General features: G+C 43.1%; 2 long non-coding RNA genes across 2 annotated transcripts; both read right to left on the bottom strand.

Annotated features, from left to right (window-relative positions):
- Positions 1–587: 587 nt before the first annotated feature.
- LOC116486209 lies at positions 588–5,527 on the bottom strand. The gene is made up of 2 exons (XR_004252937.1): positions 4,714–5,527; positions 588–4,040 (listed from the first exon to the last, which is right to left on the bottom strand). It is a non-coding gene; the product is annotated as an uncharacterized LOC116486209 (long non-coding RNA).
- Positions 5,528–6,230: 703 nt separating this feature from the next.
- LOC116486577 lies at positions 6,231–11,969 on the bottom strand. The gene is made up of 3 exons (XR_004252978.1): positions 11,605–11,969; positions 11,016–11,131; positions 6,231–6,404 (listed from the first exon to the last, which is right to left on the bottom strand). It is a non-coding gene; the product is annotated as an uncharacterized LOC116486577 (long non-coding RNA).
- Positions 11,970–14,343: the final 2,374 nt, after the last annotated feature.

Here is a 14,343-nt window from a genome sequence, read left to right as displayed (position 1 = left end):
TCCCATTAACTTTGTTCCATGTTTAAGTGTCTGTCCCTACTCGGCCTCCCAGACTGTTTCCATCCCTTGACAGTATCTCTTTACTAATCCTCCTCTCAAACTGTTTTGACATTAATGGATGATGCTGGTACTGATCACTTAGTTTCTTCCATGACCTAACATGAGAGATAGTGTCAGTGGCTTTTTGAAAACACTGCTGGCCACACTTCCTCCTCTGCTGTGTCACTGTTTGTCCGCTCTAATCCAGAAGGATGAATTTCCCCTCGTTATCTTACCGTTACAGCCTGGTTGCTAATTTAATGAAACCCTGCGTTTACAGTTGTTGCTATAAATGGCTCCTGTTTTGCCCCAGTTCTTTTTGTGGGCAGTCTCTTCAATAATCGTGAAGGCACAGAAATCCCCTGCTCCCTTGAGGTTTTCTTACAGTCCAAACTTAGTCTTTTTGGAGTGTCAGCACAATGTCCATGTTTTGGTCAAACTGCAACCCAGGTGTGCATCTTTTGGGGCAGTATGCAACAGACTTTGACAGGTGCTTAGCTGTCGTGCTGTTAACATTTATAAGCCACCACAAAAACTCTTAAGAATGGTTTTTCATTGAGCTTATATTTTTTACTTAAATAAATGAGTTAGTTCTGCCAATAAAGGTCCCTCCAATGTTGTTCTGTGCATCGCAGGTCTCTTACGTGATGTGCTATAGGAGGTTAGACAGAGCTCCTGATAAAACATCTTCAAATGGATAGAGTCAAGCACTTCACAGAATCATTTTGTTTGCATAATACCAACTAGTAAGTCAGATCTACCCGCTGCTGCTTCTGAAAGGGCACAGAGTTACTGTGTTTTCTTTAAACAAGGTATTTTGCAGTGAAGGTAGGTCTAGCAATCCATGTTGGATAGTGGCCCAGTCCAGTCATTGATCTGGATTCAGCAATGCCACTCAGGGTGGCAGAAGCCTTGTACCAAAACCTGGGGCAGGCAGAACATACAGTTTGTTCTTTAATGAGAAATGCCTCAGAACAAATGCCTTTGTTCTAAAATATTTCAGTGGACTTGAAGTAGGAGGGCCTACCCAGCGTATTTGGAGGGATTTCTCCCAAGCTGGTGTCCTGTTGTCACAGGTTTGCTATGTCACCAGCGCAATGGATGTAACAACACAGAGCATCAGCTGGCTGCAAGTGGTGGAGCTGGAAATTGCGACTTCTCAACGGGAAGAGAAAGTGAAGATCTGTGTCATAGGACGTGTAGTCACCTTTCATCTCAAAAGTGGGGAGAGCCATTCAGAACAGATAAATGAAGGTTTGGGAGGCAATCAAGCTTCTTACATAAGTTTCAAAGTATCAGGATTTCAGGAAACTGGCGTTGCAGTTTTGGAGGAGCAGGGAACTTGAATACAGAGAGGCAGGCAGGCTGAGTGCCACTGAAGTGGGCGAATTGTCACATCAGGGGTAAATTCCTTACAACACTTGCAATAGGTGAGGAGCCTACTTCTTCCCCGCCACACACTGCCCCTTGTCCCAAGCTGCGTGTTGACATTTGCATGTGCAAACGAGGGCATCCTCTGTGAGCTGAGTTTACCCTGCTAACTCAGGCAGGCACAAACACGTTCAGGTAAGGTTGCAATTAGTTCTCTACTCTTGCATCCTACTATGGAAAGCTGTTAGCCTACTGGCACTTGCCAAGGCCATAAAAAGCCATGACCTTCCTATGGCTATAGTTGTGTGTTCTCCTTACTGCTTGAATTTACCCTGCTGCCTAAAATCCAGAATATGATAAATAATCCAGTTCTAAATTAGAATTTTGGAAAGGACACCTCATAAATTAACCATTTTTTTTTAGAGTCTTGCTCTGATTTTAAGACATAAGAGGCTTTTGGAAAAGGCTTTAGAGCCCCTTGCATTCCCATTTGAACTGATTTCCTAGTTATGGGTAATGCTTTTTTAATTAACTTGTTAAATTCATGTGATATTTATGTTACTGACACACACAGATCAGGCAGTTAGGTTATGTATGAACAGAGACCTCTGCTTCAGACAGCACTCATTGTCTGGAGTTCAAGCAACCTGCAAGCCCCTTTCTGACAAAAGCAGCAGCTTCTTATTGTGGTCACATAAAAGAAAATGTGGGCTCAGATTCCTGTGGGTATGTTGTGATGTGTGCAGCTACCAAACAAGCACAGAGCAGACATAACGTTGAAGGACAAGCTGTGCTGTAAAAATAGATATGCCAATGTGATTTAGACCTCTAACATCAACTTTTTTTTCTTGTCCTTAACTTTTTTTTTCTTAGTTTTATGTACGTAATTTAAATAGATGGTTTCTTAGCCACTTTTGTGTCGCAGTTTCCTTTTCAATCTTTATCTACCTGTATTGATTAATGAAATCCAGTTGCCAACCCCTTAGTGGTATCATTGTCCTAGATGCTATTGGTAGGCTTTTTTTCAACCGTTGCTGCCTGTTGATTTCCCTCACTTCAGAGGCCTTCCTCGAAAATCAGAATTTCTCTTGGTAGATGCCAACCAGGATTTAAACAATTTTTATGGCTCTCAAAGCTTCCAGAAACGCATTTTCCAATGACTGAAATAGTGAATATTGGTTCCGTAAAAACTGAAATTTGACTCTGAGCTATAAACGGCCTCACGTGACAGCTTGCTTCTTTGTTTTTGAACAGGAGATGTCATTGAATTCCACGGTTCAGAAGGAACAGGAAAAACTGAAATGCTCTACCACCTGGTAGCCCGCTGCATCATTCCAAAGTCAGGAGGAGGACTGGAAGTAGAAGTCATGTTCATTGACACAGACTACCATTTCGATATGCTTCGTCTGGTGACCATTCTTGAGCACAGACTGGTGCAAAGCACGGAAGAAATGATAAAGCAGTGCCTGGGAAGGCTTTTTCTTGTGAACTGCAATAGCAGCACCCAGTTACTTCTCACTCTTTACTCTCTAGAAAACATGTTCTGCACTCACCCCTCTCTCTGCCTTTTGATTGTAGATAGCATATCGGCTTTTTATTGGATAGACAGAAGCAACGGAGGAGAGAGTCTTAACTTGCAAGAGATGAATCTGAAGAAATGTGCAAACTTTCTTGAAAAGCTTGTGAGAGAGCATCACTTAGCCCTGTTTGCGACAACGCAGACAATTATGCAGAAATCTACAAGCTCTGCAGAAAGCTTTTTTCCTTTAAAGCTTCAGCATGAATTTGATACAGACTACAGGCCTTATCTCTGTAAATCATGGCAACAAATGGTAACCCACAGGATATTTTTCTCCAAGCAATTTAATTCTGGCAACGGCAAAGGTTTTACAGTCGTTTCTTGCCACCTCAAAAAAAACAATGTTGTAAAACGTTCATTTAGTGTTGCAGAATGCGGTGTTCAGTTTTAATTTCAGTTTGTTTTTTAAATGCCTAGCAAATCTTGGTGCTTAAGGCCTGGAAAGCTCTAAGTAGCTTTTAGTACCTTTTAAATGAGCTGTTTGTTGCTGGGTGATTACGAATTTTTGTTATCATTTTCTTAAAATTTAGCAAAGGGCAGGAAACCTTAACATTTTTGAATTACTGTTTGCGTTCAGTCCCAACCAGTGAGGAATGTTGGCAATTATTTGTTTGTGCTTAATGCAGGAAGCGATTAAATCAAGAAAATTATAACCAAAGTCATTTAAACCTCCTAGTATCCTTCATTAATGTAACCTTTGTGATACGCAGTCAAATGCGCTGACTTCATTTCTGGGTCTTACTGCTTTTCACTCCTCTTTTCCCAGGGTAGAGATGTAGAAGCCGACTTTTCCATGGGGTAGACTGCAAAAAGGCCAAGTGTTCACTTTTCATACATACTGGTCTTGGTTCATTCCCAGTAGCCTAGGGCATATGAAATGCATTCATAACTCTGCCTGACGAGGAGGATTCGCTTTCGCAGCCTGTTAAATAGCAGTAGTCCCAACCATGGCTCTCCAGCCTCACAGTCTCTCTGCTTATTTTATCGTGTGAGACACCAGTATTGCAGGTGTTTTGACCTTTAGAGGGATCTGGGTTTGAAGAATCTAAAGCTATCACAAAAATGGAAGCCTGTTGCCATAAATGAAGGGAAAACTCAGCTCTGGGTACTTGGGAGTTTGCTCTGCATGCAGCAAGCTGTTTAGTCTTTGAAAATAATGAAGGATGGGCTATGGGTTGGTGTGGGTGGTGGTGGTTTGTGTGTGGTGTTTTTTTTTAAGATGTAGGCGCACACACAAATTTCTTCCCTGCCCTCCTTCATTATTCCCTCCCACTTCTTTCCCTTCCCCCGCTCCCCCTAAGAAATCCAGGAATGCCATGCCTCTGGTCTTCACCAATATGCATTTGCCACATGTAGAACATTTGTGTGCAGGATTTGGCATGCAACGTGTTGCAATTCTGGCAGAGAAGATTCAGAATTTATGGGAAATGCCCTACAGTTCTGGCAAAGGATACCATATTATTTATTAACCTAGAGTGCCCTTTGAAAGCTTCAAAGTGCTTTACAAGAAAGAAAATTGCACACAGTACATTATTTAATACAAAAACTTACATTAGCTTACAAATTTAAATTACTCAAACAAGGGGAAAATATTTCTCACAGCAATATTCGTTCAGTCATGTTGCACAACACGTTTTATAGTTTAGATTGAACAGATTATTAATAAAAATGCATATTTAAGAAGGAGTACCTAGCACAGTATCTTGTTGAGGAAGATGCCTTACCTTTTAATTTCCTGACTTCTGAACCCAGCCTTTCCAAGCTGGATGTATGCCTGAATTCCCTGCAGTATACAAATGGGCTCGGGTGCCCAGGCTTCTGTGTGTGGAGCTAGGAGTGTGTGTCCATCCTCTTGTTCATGGAACTGGGCATCCGCATGATTTCTGTTGGATTCTTTTTTTTTTTTTTTTTTTTTTTTGCTTGCTTGAAAAATCTGCTGGATTTTTGGGAAGGCTCTGGACAGCTGTGCATCCCTCCAGCCCACCTGGAGCAGGAGCTGTTTCCAGAAGCCTTGGGAGGAGCATCAGAAAAGTCAGTTCTCACTGACAAGTGCTCCTGGCTTCTACTGCTGCATTTTTGGGGAGCTCCTGACCAGAGGTTGCATTCAGACAACCTCTGATGGCCAACGATCAAACCTATCCTCCGTGTACTCACCCAATCCATTTTCAACTTACTTATCCCCTTGGACTCCACCACATCTCTTCAAAATTAATTCAGGTTAATTATTCTTTCTGTGGGAAGACTTCCTTTTTTTTTTCCTCATCTCCAACCATTTGATCACTTCATGCCTTCGGTTCTTTTTCTGTGAGACATAATGAGTGGACGTTCCCTTATCAACATCTCCAAAGAGGTGATGGTTTTATTGACTTTGTCATTTCATTTGTGCTTTCTCTTCCATCATGACTGTTACTTATTTCAGAACATAAGTACACAAATACATAAAAAGCAGAACACTTAAACATTCAACCTAGTCTGAAGCAGAGCTAGTTCTTTTTAATATGAGTGAACACTTCCACTGGGAATTATTATACAGACATACCTGCACTTTTGTAAAAAGAAAAAAAAAAAAAAAGGAAAAAAAAAGGAAGATAAAAATATAACTACAGACCTTTTAAAAGTGAAAATTACACGGCTACATGATTTCTACTTTAAAAACCAACAAACCCCTTTTCTATCAGAGTGCAACTCTGCTGAAGATAAACTGCTTCATAAAAGTGTACTTGCTAAAATATGTTTGAGAAAGAAAACAACAACAACAACAATGGAAATGTTCTGGTATTCCCATCTGGAAAAGAAAGCTTTTCTATTATTCACAGTCTAGTTCATATTTTGCATTGTAATATAAAATAAATGCATAAACTGAAATGAAGCCAAAGTTCTAGTTGATCAGAAAGAGTTTACCTCGGGAAATTTTGAAAATTCACTGTTTATTTTACTTTGAAAGCAGGCAGATTTTGCAGTTTTCTGTTGATTGTAATATTCATGCTCTGCACATTTGCTTTGGGTACACAGCGAGCCTCACTTTCAGAGGCGCAGAGCATCAGCATATCCCTGTAAGCTTGCAGGAGGGATAGGCAGTACGCAATTTGGGAGCGCGCTGACCTTATGCTCTGCCAGAATTATGCTATGTGGAAAAACGAACCTTTAGGATATAAATCTGAAACAGATGCAGTGATAAAGAACCTGGGTAGCGGCAATTTTTGTACTTTAATTAACTGTGGGTATTAAAAACGTTGTTTTGTTTTTTTTTTTACCATGTTTTTTTTTTCCTCCAAAGTCTCCTTTTTCACCCGGACCTGTTACCGCCCAGTCTCCAGCCACCTGCGGAGCCCGCAGTGACCTGTGCTGCCGCAGCTCCGTCTCCCTGCAGGGAGGGAGAGCATTTGGGGTGAGCTGGTCCATGTCGCTGGCATCCCTGCAAAAGATAAGTGCCGCCGTGTGTTGTTAAGATGAGAGAAGAACGCACATGTACCCAAACTCTAATTTATCCAAGTATTTCTTAGAAATGAAAATCCTTTCATGTCAGTGTCATTGTACTTCAGCTGAATGTTTTATTATCATGGCTTTTGTAGCCATAAGAACTTTTTACATTCCTTAGAATTCCTGTTTGTTGCTTCATATGCAACACTGAATTAAAGCAGCAAGCCTGAAATGAAGAGGAAGTTCACCCTTTTTTTAGTCCACCCTTTTTTCCCCATCCTTTTATAATGAGAGAGCTTTTTAGCAAAAACAAATTAAGGCATTTTGCAGGTTTTCTATTTATTTTTCGGATAAACCTGTATTTCTGCAGACACCTGAAAAGAAAATGTCATTTCTATATTCAGCAAAAAGTGTTTTGTATTCCTAGGCTTTTTAATAGAGCAAATAAAACACAAATACCAGTTTGCTTGGTTTAAGTTTCTACTTGCACATAAAATTGGAGTTTCCTTTTTCTTACATAACTGATGCCAGCCCCTTAATGTTCCGTCGAGTCTGGAAATGGCACAAGGTAAAGGTTCGCATGTGGAAACATGCCCACAGTTGTGTTTTTACTGGAGACTAATGGACAAAGGCAGAAAGCAATCCTGTTTTGATGGCCGCTGGACGTCAGGCTTGGGCCACGTCCTGGAGAGGAACGTGACATTTTGGTTATTTCCAGTGCCTGCTGTAATAATAGACTCTTGACCCTCTTTATTCAAATATATTTTCCTACACAAATATCATACTGGGGCAACGGGCAACGTCGTTGTGCCAAACTCAGTCCCCACCTGGAGGGAAAGCCATGCCACATCGCCGAGCTTGTGCTTACGTAGGAGGCTGCAACAAATACTCAGGGGTGTAAGAGCTGCAGACAGCTGTGATGTTTCCAGCAACTACAGAATATCGGAAGAGTTGTGGATTTTATAACAAGGAGGAAATACTGGAAGAGCTTGGAAGCCTTTGGCAATGGAAAAATCTTTTGGACTGGGAAAGGAGCATCAGTGCAATGCATCTGCATGATCTTCTGGATAGAAAACCCCGATGCCCTACAGCAGCCTCTGAAATTAAAAGTCTGGCTATTTCTGTGCCTGAAAGAAGGCAGAAAAGTACTGGGCTATGAATAATGTGTAGTAAGACAAAAAGATTCTTAAACTGTTAACTAACATGTCTAGCATGGAAATGCTCTGAAGTACAAAGTTGGCCAGAGTTGACCTGCAGGTTCTTCCAACTAAGAGACAAAACTGGTGATGGATTCAGCTATGTAGGTGCTGCATGGCTTATTTATAATGAAGGTTAAATACAATAAAAATAATAATAATAAAAAACTGCTGGTTTGGACCCAGGAAGAATTAAATGTAATATATATATATATATATTTTATCATTTTGGTATGTTTTTTGTTTCATTTTGTGATCAGGAATAACTTCTCATCGGAGCAGAGGCTTTTGAAGAAACACAGCTGTGACGTTCCTTAGGAAAAGTCGGGCAGGCCTCCTTCTGCTCTCCCCCCCTGCTTTCCATCCTGCCCCAGACGACTGCTCCATGTACCCATGTGGGCCCCGGTGCTCGTGGAGAGCAGTGACGAATTGTCAGCGCCTTGCAAACGCCGGTGAACGGCCGTGTTCCCGATCTTGGCGCTCTTGTACTGCAGGACTTGGCACAGCCACTAGACTTTCTAATTTAAACCATTTGCCAGGCTTCTTTTCATGCATCTAACCAGGCCTGTACTAAGGACCTCCTCTCCCTCTGGGGAGAGATGAAAGAGAAGAAGTTTTGGTTCCTGAATATAAGAAAGACAAGATTTTTAGGCTGTTAGTACAAAAAAGAGGCCAAGCAATGCCATGGGATTCCAGGCAGCGGCAGGTAAACGTCAAGGCCTCAGAGGTGGTTTGGAGAAGGTCAAGGGATGGACTCTACATCACCCTTACCAGCTTATCCAGATTATGAAGAGATGAATGGGATTTTTAGGATTTTTAATTTGGGATATCTGTGTGTCCTCACGCTTCACCGTGCTGCAGCAGGCAGTCCAGTCTCTGAAGGGCATCTCCAAAGCTCTGCTTAGACCCTGTCACCGGCAGAGCTGTCTCCAGCCCAACATCTCCATGAACTCCCACTCTCCTCCTCCCTAATACTAACAGGAGTGCTGCAAAGGAGGTGAGTGAGCAGGCGTCACATCCAATGAAGAATCCTTCTCCACAGAAGCGCGTGACTTGAAGCATCGCCCCACGTTACAAGGCCGTGCTGCGCTTGGACCATGCAGTGAGAAAATCAGTACACGTTGGTGGAGATCTCACCAAGGCAGGTTTCTGCTCAGGAAAATCTCAGGCAGATTGGACGGCTCTGAAGCTGCTTTTGACTTGCAGCGTTTCAGCAGAGTGCTCTTCAGATCTGTTAAAAAGTGATTATGAAAGTAACAAGGCACCACGTGGCACACCACAATTACAAGGCACAAATAAGATGAGTCCCACGATGTGGCAGAAAATGGCATTAAAGGCACAAAAAAATTGACCATTTTCCCAGAGAATATCAAATAGGATTTTTAGTTAGTATGTCCCCAACAAGATAAGGCCTGGAAACCCTTCTCACGGCTTTGCACGGGGGCAGTTGTGCCAGCCCAGCTCCGCAGCATCGTGAGGGGTTAGTTCAGCAATGTGCAGCCTGCTATGCTCCCCTGGCCTTGCTCAAAAATTAGCATACCCTTACTATTTTGGTTCGACGGTAGGATATTGTCCTCCAATTAATGTATTAGCTGTGGCAGTGCCTGTATGAGGACGCTGGACCTTGGGAGGGTCCCTACTTGTTAGGCAGTGTCACCCCAAGGCCACCTTGATGGAGATCTCTTCTTCTCCACGTTCAAAACACATGGAAGGGCAGCAGGGAAGAGGCTCTGGAGGATGAAGCTGTGAAGGGGATTTTAACAAAATTGTCTGTTGCAAGGCTGAATAATGAGTAAGAGCTTGTCCCTTTCTCACCCAACGGGCTTACCACCTCACACAGCCACACCAGCAGAAGTTAACTACTGCCCAGGCTAAGTAGGGGAGCAGGATGGGAAGGAACAGGGAAGAAGGGAGGCTATGGTGGGAGCTCCTCTAGGTTTTCATAAAGCCTAGGAGAAAGGAAAGCCATGTGATTATCAGAAACTGGCAGGCAAAGGGCTCAGTTTCACTCAAGAGCCTGTAGGAAATGCCCACGATGACAAGGAATGGCTTTGCTAGGAAGGGCACGCTCTAAAATGTCCAGGAGGCTGCAGGAGCAGCCAGTGGCCACCATGAAGAGGAAGATCTGGCAGGAGAGGACATATTACCACCGGGGCTGCTCAGCTGCTCTTCTGAACCTGCTGAGCTTGTCCTGGTGGGAACAGCAGGTTGCCACTCAAATACACTTCTATTTTCATCCACCAGAAGAAAGTCAAGTTGTTAACAAAATTTGTGAATAAGCTAAGCAAGCGATACAGACCAATCGTGTAGGTAATGAGGCTATGGAAGCCGGTAGACCCAGGTACTGAAATAGGCCATGTAGTTAAAGAAAGGGGCTCACTCTCTTCAAAATCCGTGGAAGCACTCAAAGTATGATTATTATTCTAATCTTCATCGACCCCCTGAATGAACCATTGACTGCTAAATGCTCAGCAAAGGTTTTGTCTCCCACAGTGGCAAGGGAATACGTGGGACACCCCCAGGCTCAGAAGGTAAATCCTAATACACCTCAGAAGGTAAATCCTAATACACCTCATTTTCACTATATTCAACACAACAGCAAATCAGCCCTTCTCGGTGGTGGAAACGGGAATTTCTGGCACTTCTCAGATCTTTGCGGCTTATGGATCAACACACGCTGATGTCAGTAAGCACCCCTGTGACCCACTGCGGTACAAGAAGCACCAAGTAAACCCCTTTCCCTCCTGTTACTGAAGTTCCTTAGCTCTACACGTGGCTCTGGTTTGGTGGGATCACCTGCTTGGGATTTGTGTTGGAGTCATGTTTCATTTGTGAAGAGACTCAAGCGGTTTTGCTGCTCTGATTGAAGGGCAGAGGTCGTGTCTGTCGGTCCCAGTGCCATTTTACCCAACCCTACCAGTATCAGCAAAGGGCTGACTGCTAAGAAATCAGAGCAGCGTAACAGTGTCAAGATTTCAAAACAGCCTTTTCTTTTCTTCTCTGTTAGGGTTTTATGGCCACTACTAGCATCTCTTCCAGGAAACAAAATTTCCCAATGCTTCCTTTTCTGGTAAGTCCCAGTTTGGGTGGTATCCTGCCCAGCGGGGATTGCAAAGGCAAGGGGAAAGAAAGGGGCACAGCCTCTGGACCTATCTCCTGGACTGAATCCATGCTCCAGCTTGGACTGAGCGTTACACAGCGGTGTTGTTCCGCTCCTGGATTGATCAAAGATACCGCGGACAATGGCAGGAGTAGAAGGGAGCACCAGAAGGCGGTGCAGGCAGAGCTACAGGTAGATTGAAAGATATTTAAATAAACACAGTGGATATAAAGAGAACAAAATGCTGCAGCGTATGAAAGCCAAGAGTACAACTTTGAACTATTCCTTCTGCATTTGCACTTTTACATACCCAGCACAGCTGAATTAGAGCCTGCAGATGGAAACGCGCAGACAGAGCACCAAGGCTGCCTCTGTAGAGCTCTTTTGATCCTACAATCTGTTTTCTCCAGGAGCAAGGTCTAGCTTCTAGGAAAATAAAGGCAACACAAATGTTACCTCTCTGTTGGGATAAGAAATCACAAAATAGCAGCACTGAGGTTTGACGTGTGCTTTATTCCCAATATTTACAACTGGAGACTGGCTAATCCCTGCTCTGGAGGATAGCAGCATCACTGTTATCCTGCCATTTATTTGAGGCCAAAATCATTATTCCTGGGAACTAGGTACGTTTTCAGACTCTCTTTCCAAAAAACATTCTGTATAATTATGGAGTAGGATGTACTAAAACTAAAATGCTAATTCATCCCCAGACTAAAACATACGTTTTCATGACTCTGGGATTCTTGGTGTGAATGACAGCAACACACAGATAGGACAGAAGATATTTCATCTCACAAAATCATCATCACATAAAACAGGACATTCAAAAGGAATGAACGGAGAAACCCTTTAGCTCCAGCAAGTTTAACAAAAACTGAGTGCAAAGTAAATATTCTTACGCTGTGGTCTCCCATCCCAGACTTCTTCCATGTCTGAAGCAGTGTGCCAAAGCTCGGTGCAGTGAATCTCCCTGTGCCAAAAGAAGTCCATTGTAAAGCAGAATAAATACAAGTACAGACTGGCATGGAGAATGGAGCCTTGCCTCATTGCAGACTTGGCTTATTTGCCTACAAGTCTCACTAGTTCCTTGGTTTTGATGCTCAGAAGAAGACCCTGATAATCCTGGGTGGGGTAACGTTAGGTTTTAAATGCAGGAGAGAGATTGGGATGTAGTCTGATATAAGGAACCAGCAGTTCCTCCCCTCCCAGTACATGCAATTGTCTAAAAGCCTTAAGTGCTCCTGAATAAGGAGATGGCTTTTTGTAGACCTACGGATAATGGCCTTGTTCAAATCAAGTATCCACTTTTAATGTATGAAAGCAAAAGTAGAAGATAGTTGAGAATGCAGCTTGCTGAAGGTTCTGCCATGAAACAGCAAAGCTTAAAGGTCTGTTTTAAAATGATTTAGCAAATGCAGGTCTAAAAGGCTTCAGTATAGTGCAGCTTTGCATAAGTAAGTGGCCTTCAGCCTCTAAATGGTACCTCTTGCACAATAACTCTGTACCTATCACTAGACTCTGGATATCTTGCGTACAACCGGATGCTTAAATAATGTAGATCTTGATTGTTTCTACCTTTGTTGTTGTTGTTGTCATTGTTGTTGTTGTTGTTGAGGCCCTAATTGCATTGTTTAAGTGTGACTTTACACAAAAGCCATCAACAGCAACACATTACCACGGGTGCTGCTCTGTTGGCATGACTCAGGGTCGTCCGTGTAATGAAAGTATCTCAGCCTGCAGAGCCCAAGTTAAAGTTGCCTCCTGCCAATCCGCCACATGCTAAATTCCAGCAAATTGTTTAATTAACATAATGAATGCAAACTACACTCCAGTCTCCACGATGGGTAGCTGGAAACACCCTCTCATACATGAGCAACAATGCCTTGTCCTTTAACAATGCGGCCTAGATTTTATTTAGTCCCTTCTGTCAAGAGGGATCACTAGGAGCTCATATTCACACACCCCTTGTAAATTTTCCTATTTCCTTGTACAGAAAGTATTTCTGGTTAACTATTTTTGTAGTCTCATTTATATTATCTATTTCTAGAAAGGCTCATGCATATGTTTAATGCATGAATAGTTCCAGGGAGGTCAATGGGAAATTTTATATATTTAAAGTTAAGGGTGTGGGTACATCTTTACAAAGTTGGCCTGCACTTTGCATCCATGCCCAAAGCTTTTCTCCAGCTGTGTCTGCGTGCACATACCTAACTGCACCAGCATCCTAACACTAGCCCGTTATACCTCCAACTGGAAAGCTGAAATCCACCATTTACTGTGTGAGCGAGGTGTATGACTGGCTTCCTTTTTCCTGCTTCTGTCCCCAAATCCTCAGAACATGGGGAATTAAAAAGTAGTGTGGTGGCTGGAAAAGAGCACACACAGACAGAGCCAGCTGCTGCTGGCTGGAGAAGGGAAGCATCAGTGCTGGCCGTCGCTGATGTCTTGCACTGCGATGCAGGGCCTGCAGCGGTACCCACGGGCTCACAGGTACCAGACTGTAATGACTTGTACTCACTTCCACCTTCTTCTGGATCAAATCCATGATCTAAGCGTGAAGAGCTCTGTCACTTCTTGCCAGTCCCCTGTACTATTCATACCTGGGTTGCTCATAGCCCTTTCAAATGCATCAGTCATCATGTTGACTGTTTAGCATCACATTTGTTTTGCATAAATATTCCACAGAGAGAAGAGAAAAGAGAAGAGAAGAGAAGAGAAGAGAAGAGAAGAGAAGAGAAGAGAAGAGAAGAGAAGAGAAGAGAAGAGAAGAGAAGAGAAGAGAAGAGAAGAGAAGAGAAGAGAAGAGAAAGAGAAGAGAAAGAGAAGAGAAGAGAAGAGAAGAGAAGAGAAGAGAAGAGAAGAGAAGAGAAGAGAAGAGAAGAGAAGAGAAGAGAAGAGAAGAGAAGAGAAGAGAAGAGAAGAGAAGAGAAGAGAAGAGAAGAGAAGAGAAGAGAAGAGAAGAGAAGAGAAGAGAAGAGAAGAGAGAACTAGGATACAAAATGAAATAATATATATATATATATTAAAAATCTACATCACAGAAAAAGTAGCTGTGTTTTTCCTCTTGGTTTCATTTTCTCTACTGCAAAGGATGGGCCAGCCTAAGACCCCATAGAGCAGCAAAGCATGCTCAGTAGAAAAGCATAACTGCTGCCTATGTAATATTAAGCTATCAAGTAGAAACAGCATTTTTTGCTCGCTGATTGCATTCCCTCCCAGTCTCGCACAAGCCAAGAGGAGTCTCCTGAGGTTACAGCCAGGGAATGGCAGACAAGCACTGGGCTGCTCTTGGCTCAGCGCGTCTTTTTGTTTTTGTTGGACACATGGTGACACTCCCCTCTTCAGCTCCAAGGTCCTGAAAGCCATTTGTTTTCGTTTAAGGCCAGACGAGGCAGTGCTTTCTTACCAGCACACACGCTGGGGAGTGCTGCAGCTGTCTGTCCTGCTTCAGCTTAGGTGCTCCAAGTCCCTTGGCTCCCACAGAAATGTCAGGCGCCTTCAGAAAAGTCTAACCAGCGCTGTTCCAACCTTGTGCTATCGAGCCAGCAATTTGGCTGGTTGGGCAACCGCAACACCCAGTTCCGAGCCCTATTGGGCCCTATCAGAGCCACGTGGGTGCACAGATCTGCTCGCACGGA

This window comes from Aythya fuligula, chromosome 2 (assembly GCF_009819795.1).
Source record: "Aythya fuligula isolate bAytFul2 chromosome 2, bAytFul2.pri, whole genome shotgun sequence".
Taxonomy (NCBI): domain Eukaryota; kingdom Metazoa; phylum Chordata; class Aves; order Anseriformes; family Anatidae; genus Aythya; species Aythya fuligula.
Note: the sequence above shows the minus strand (reverse complement) of the source record. Positions and strands in the feature narration are given on the sequence as shown.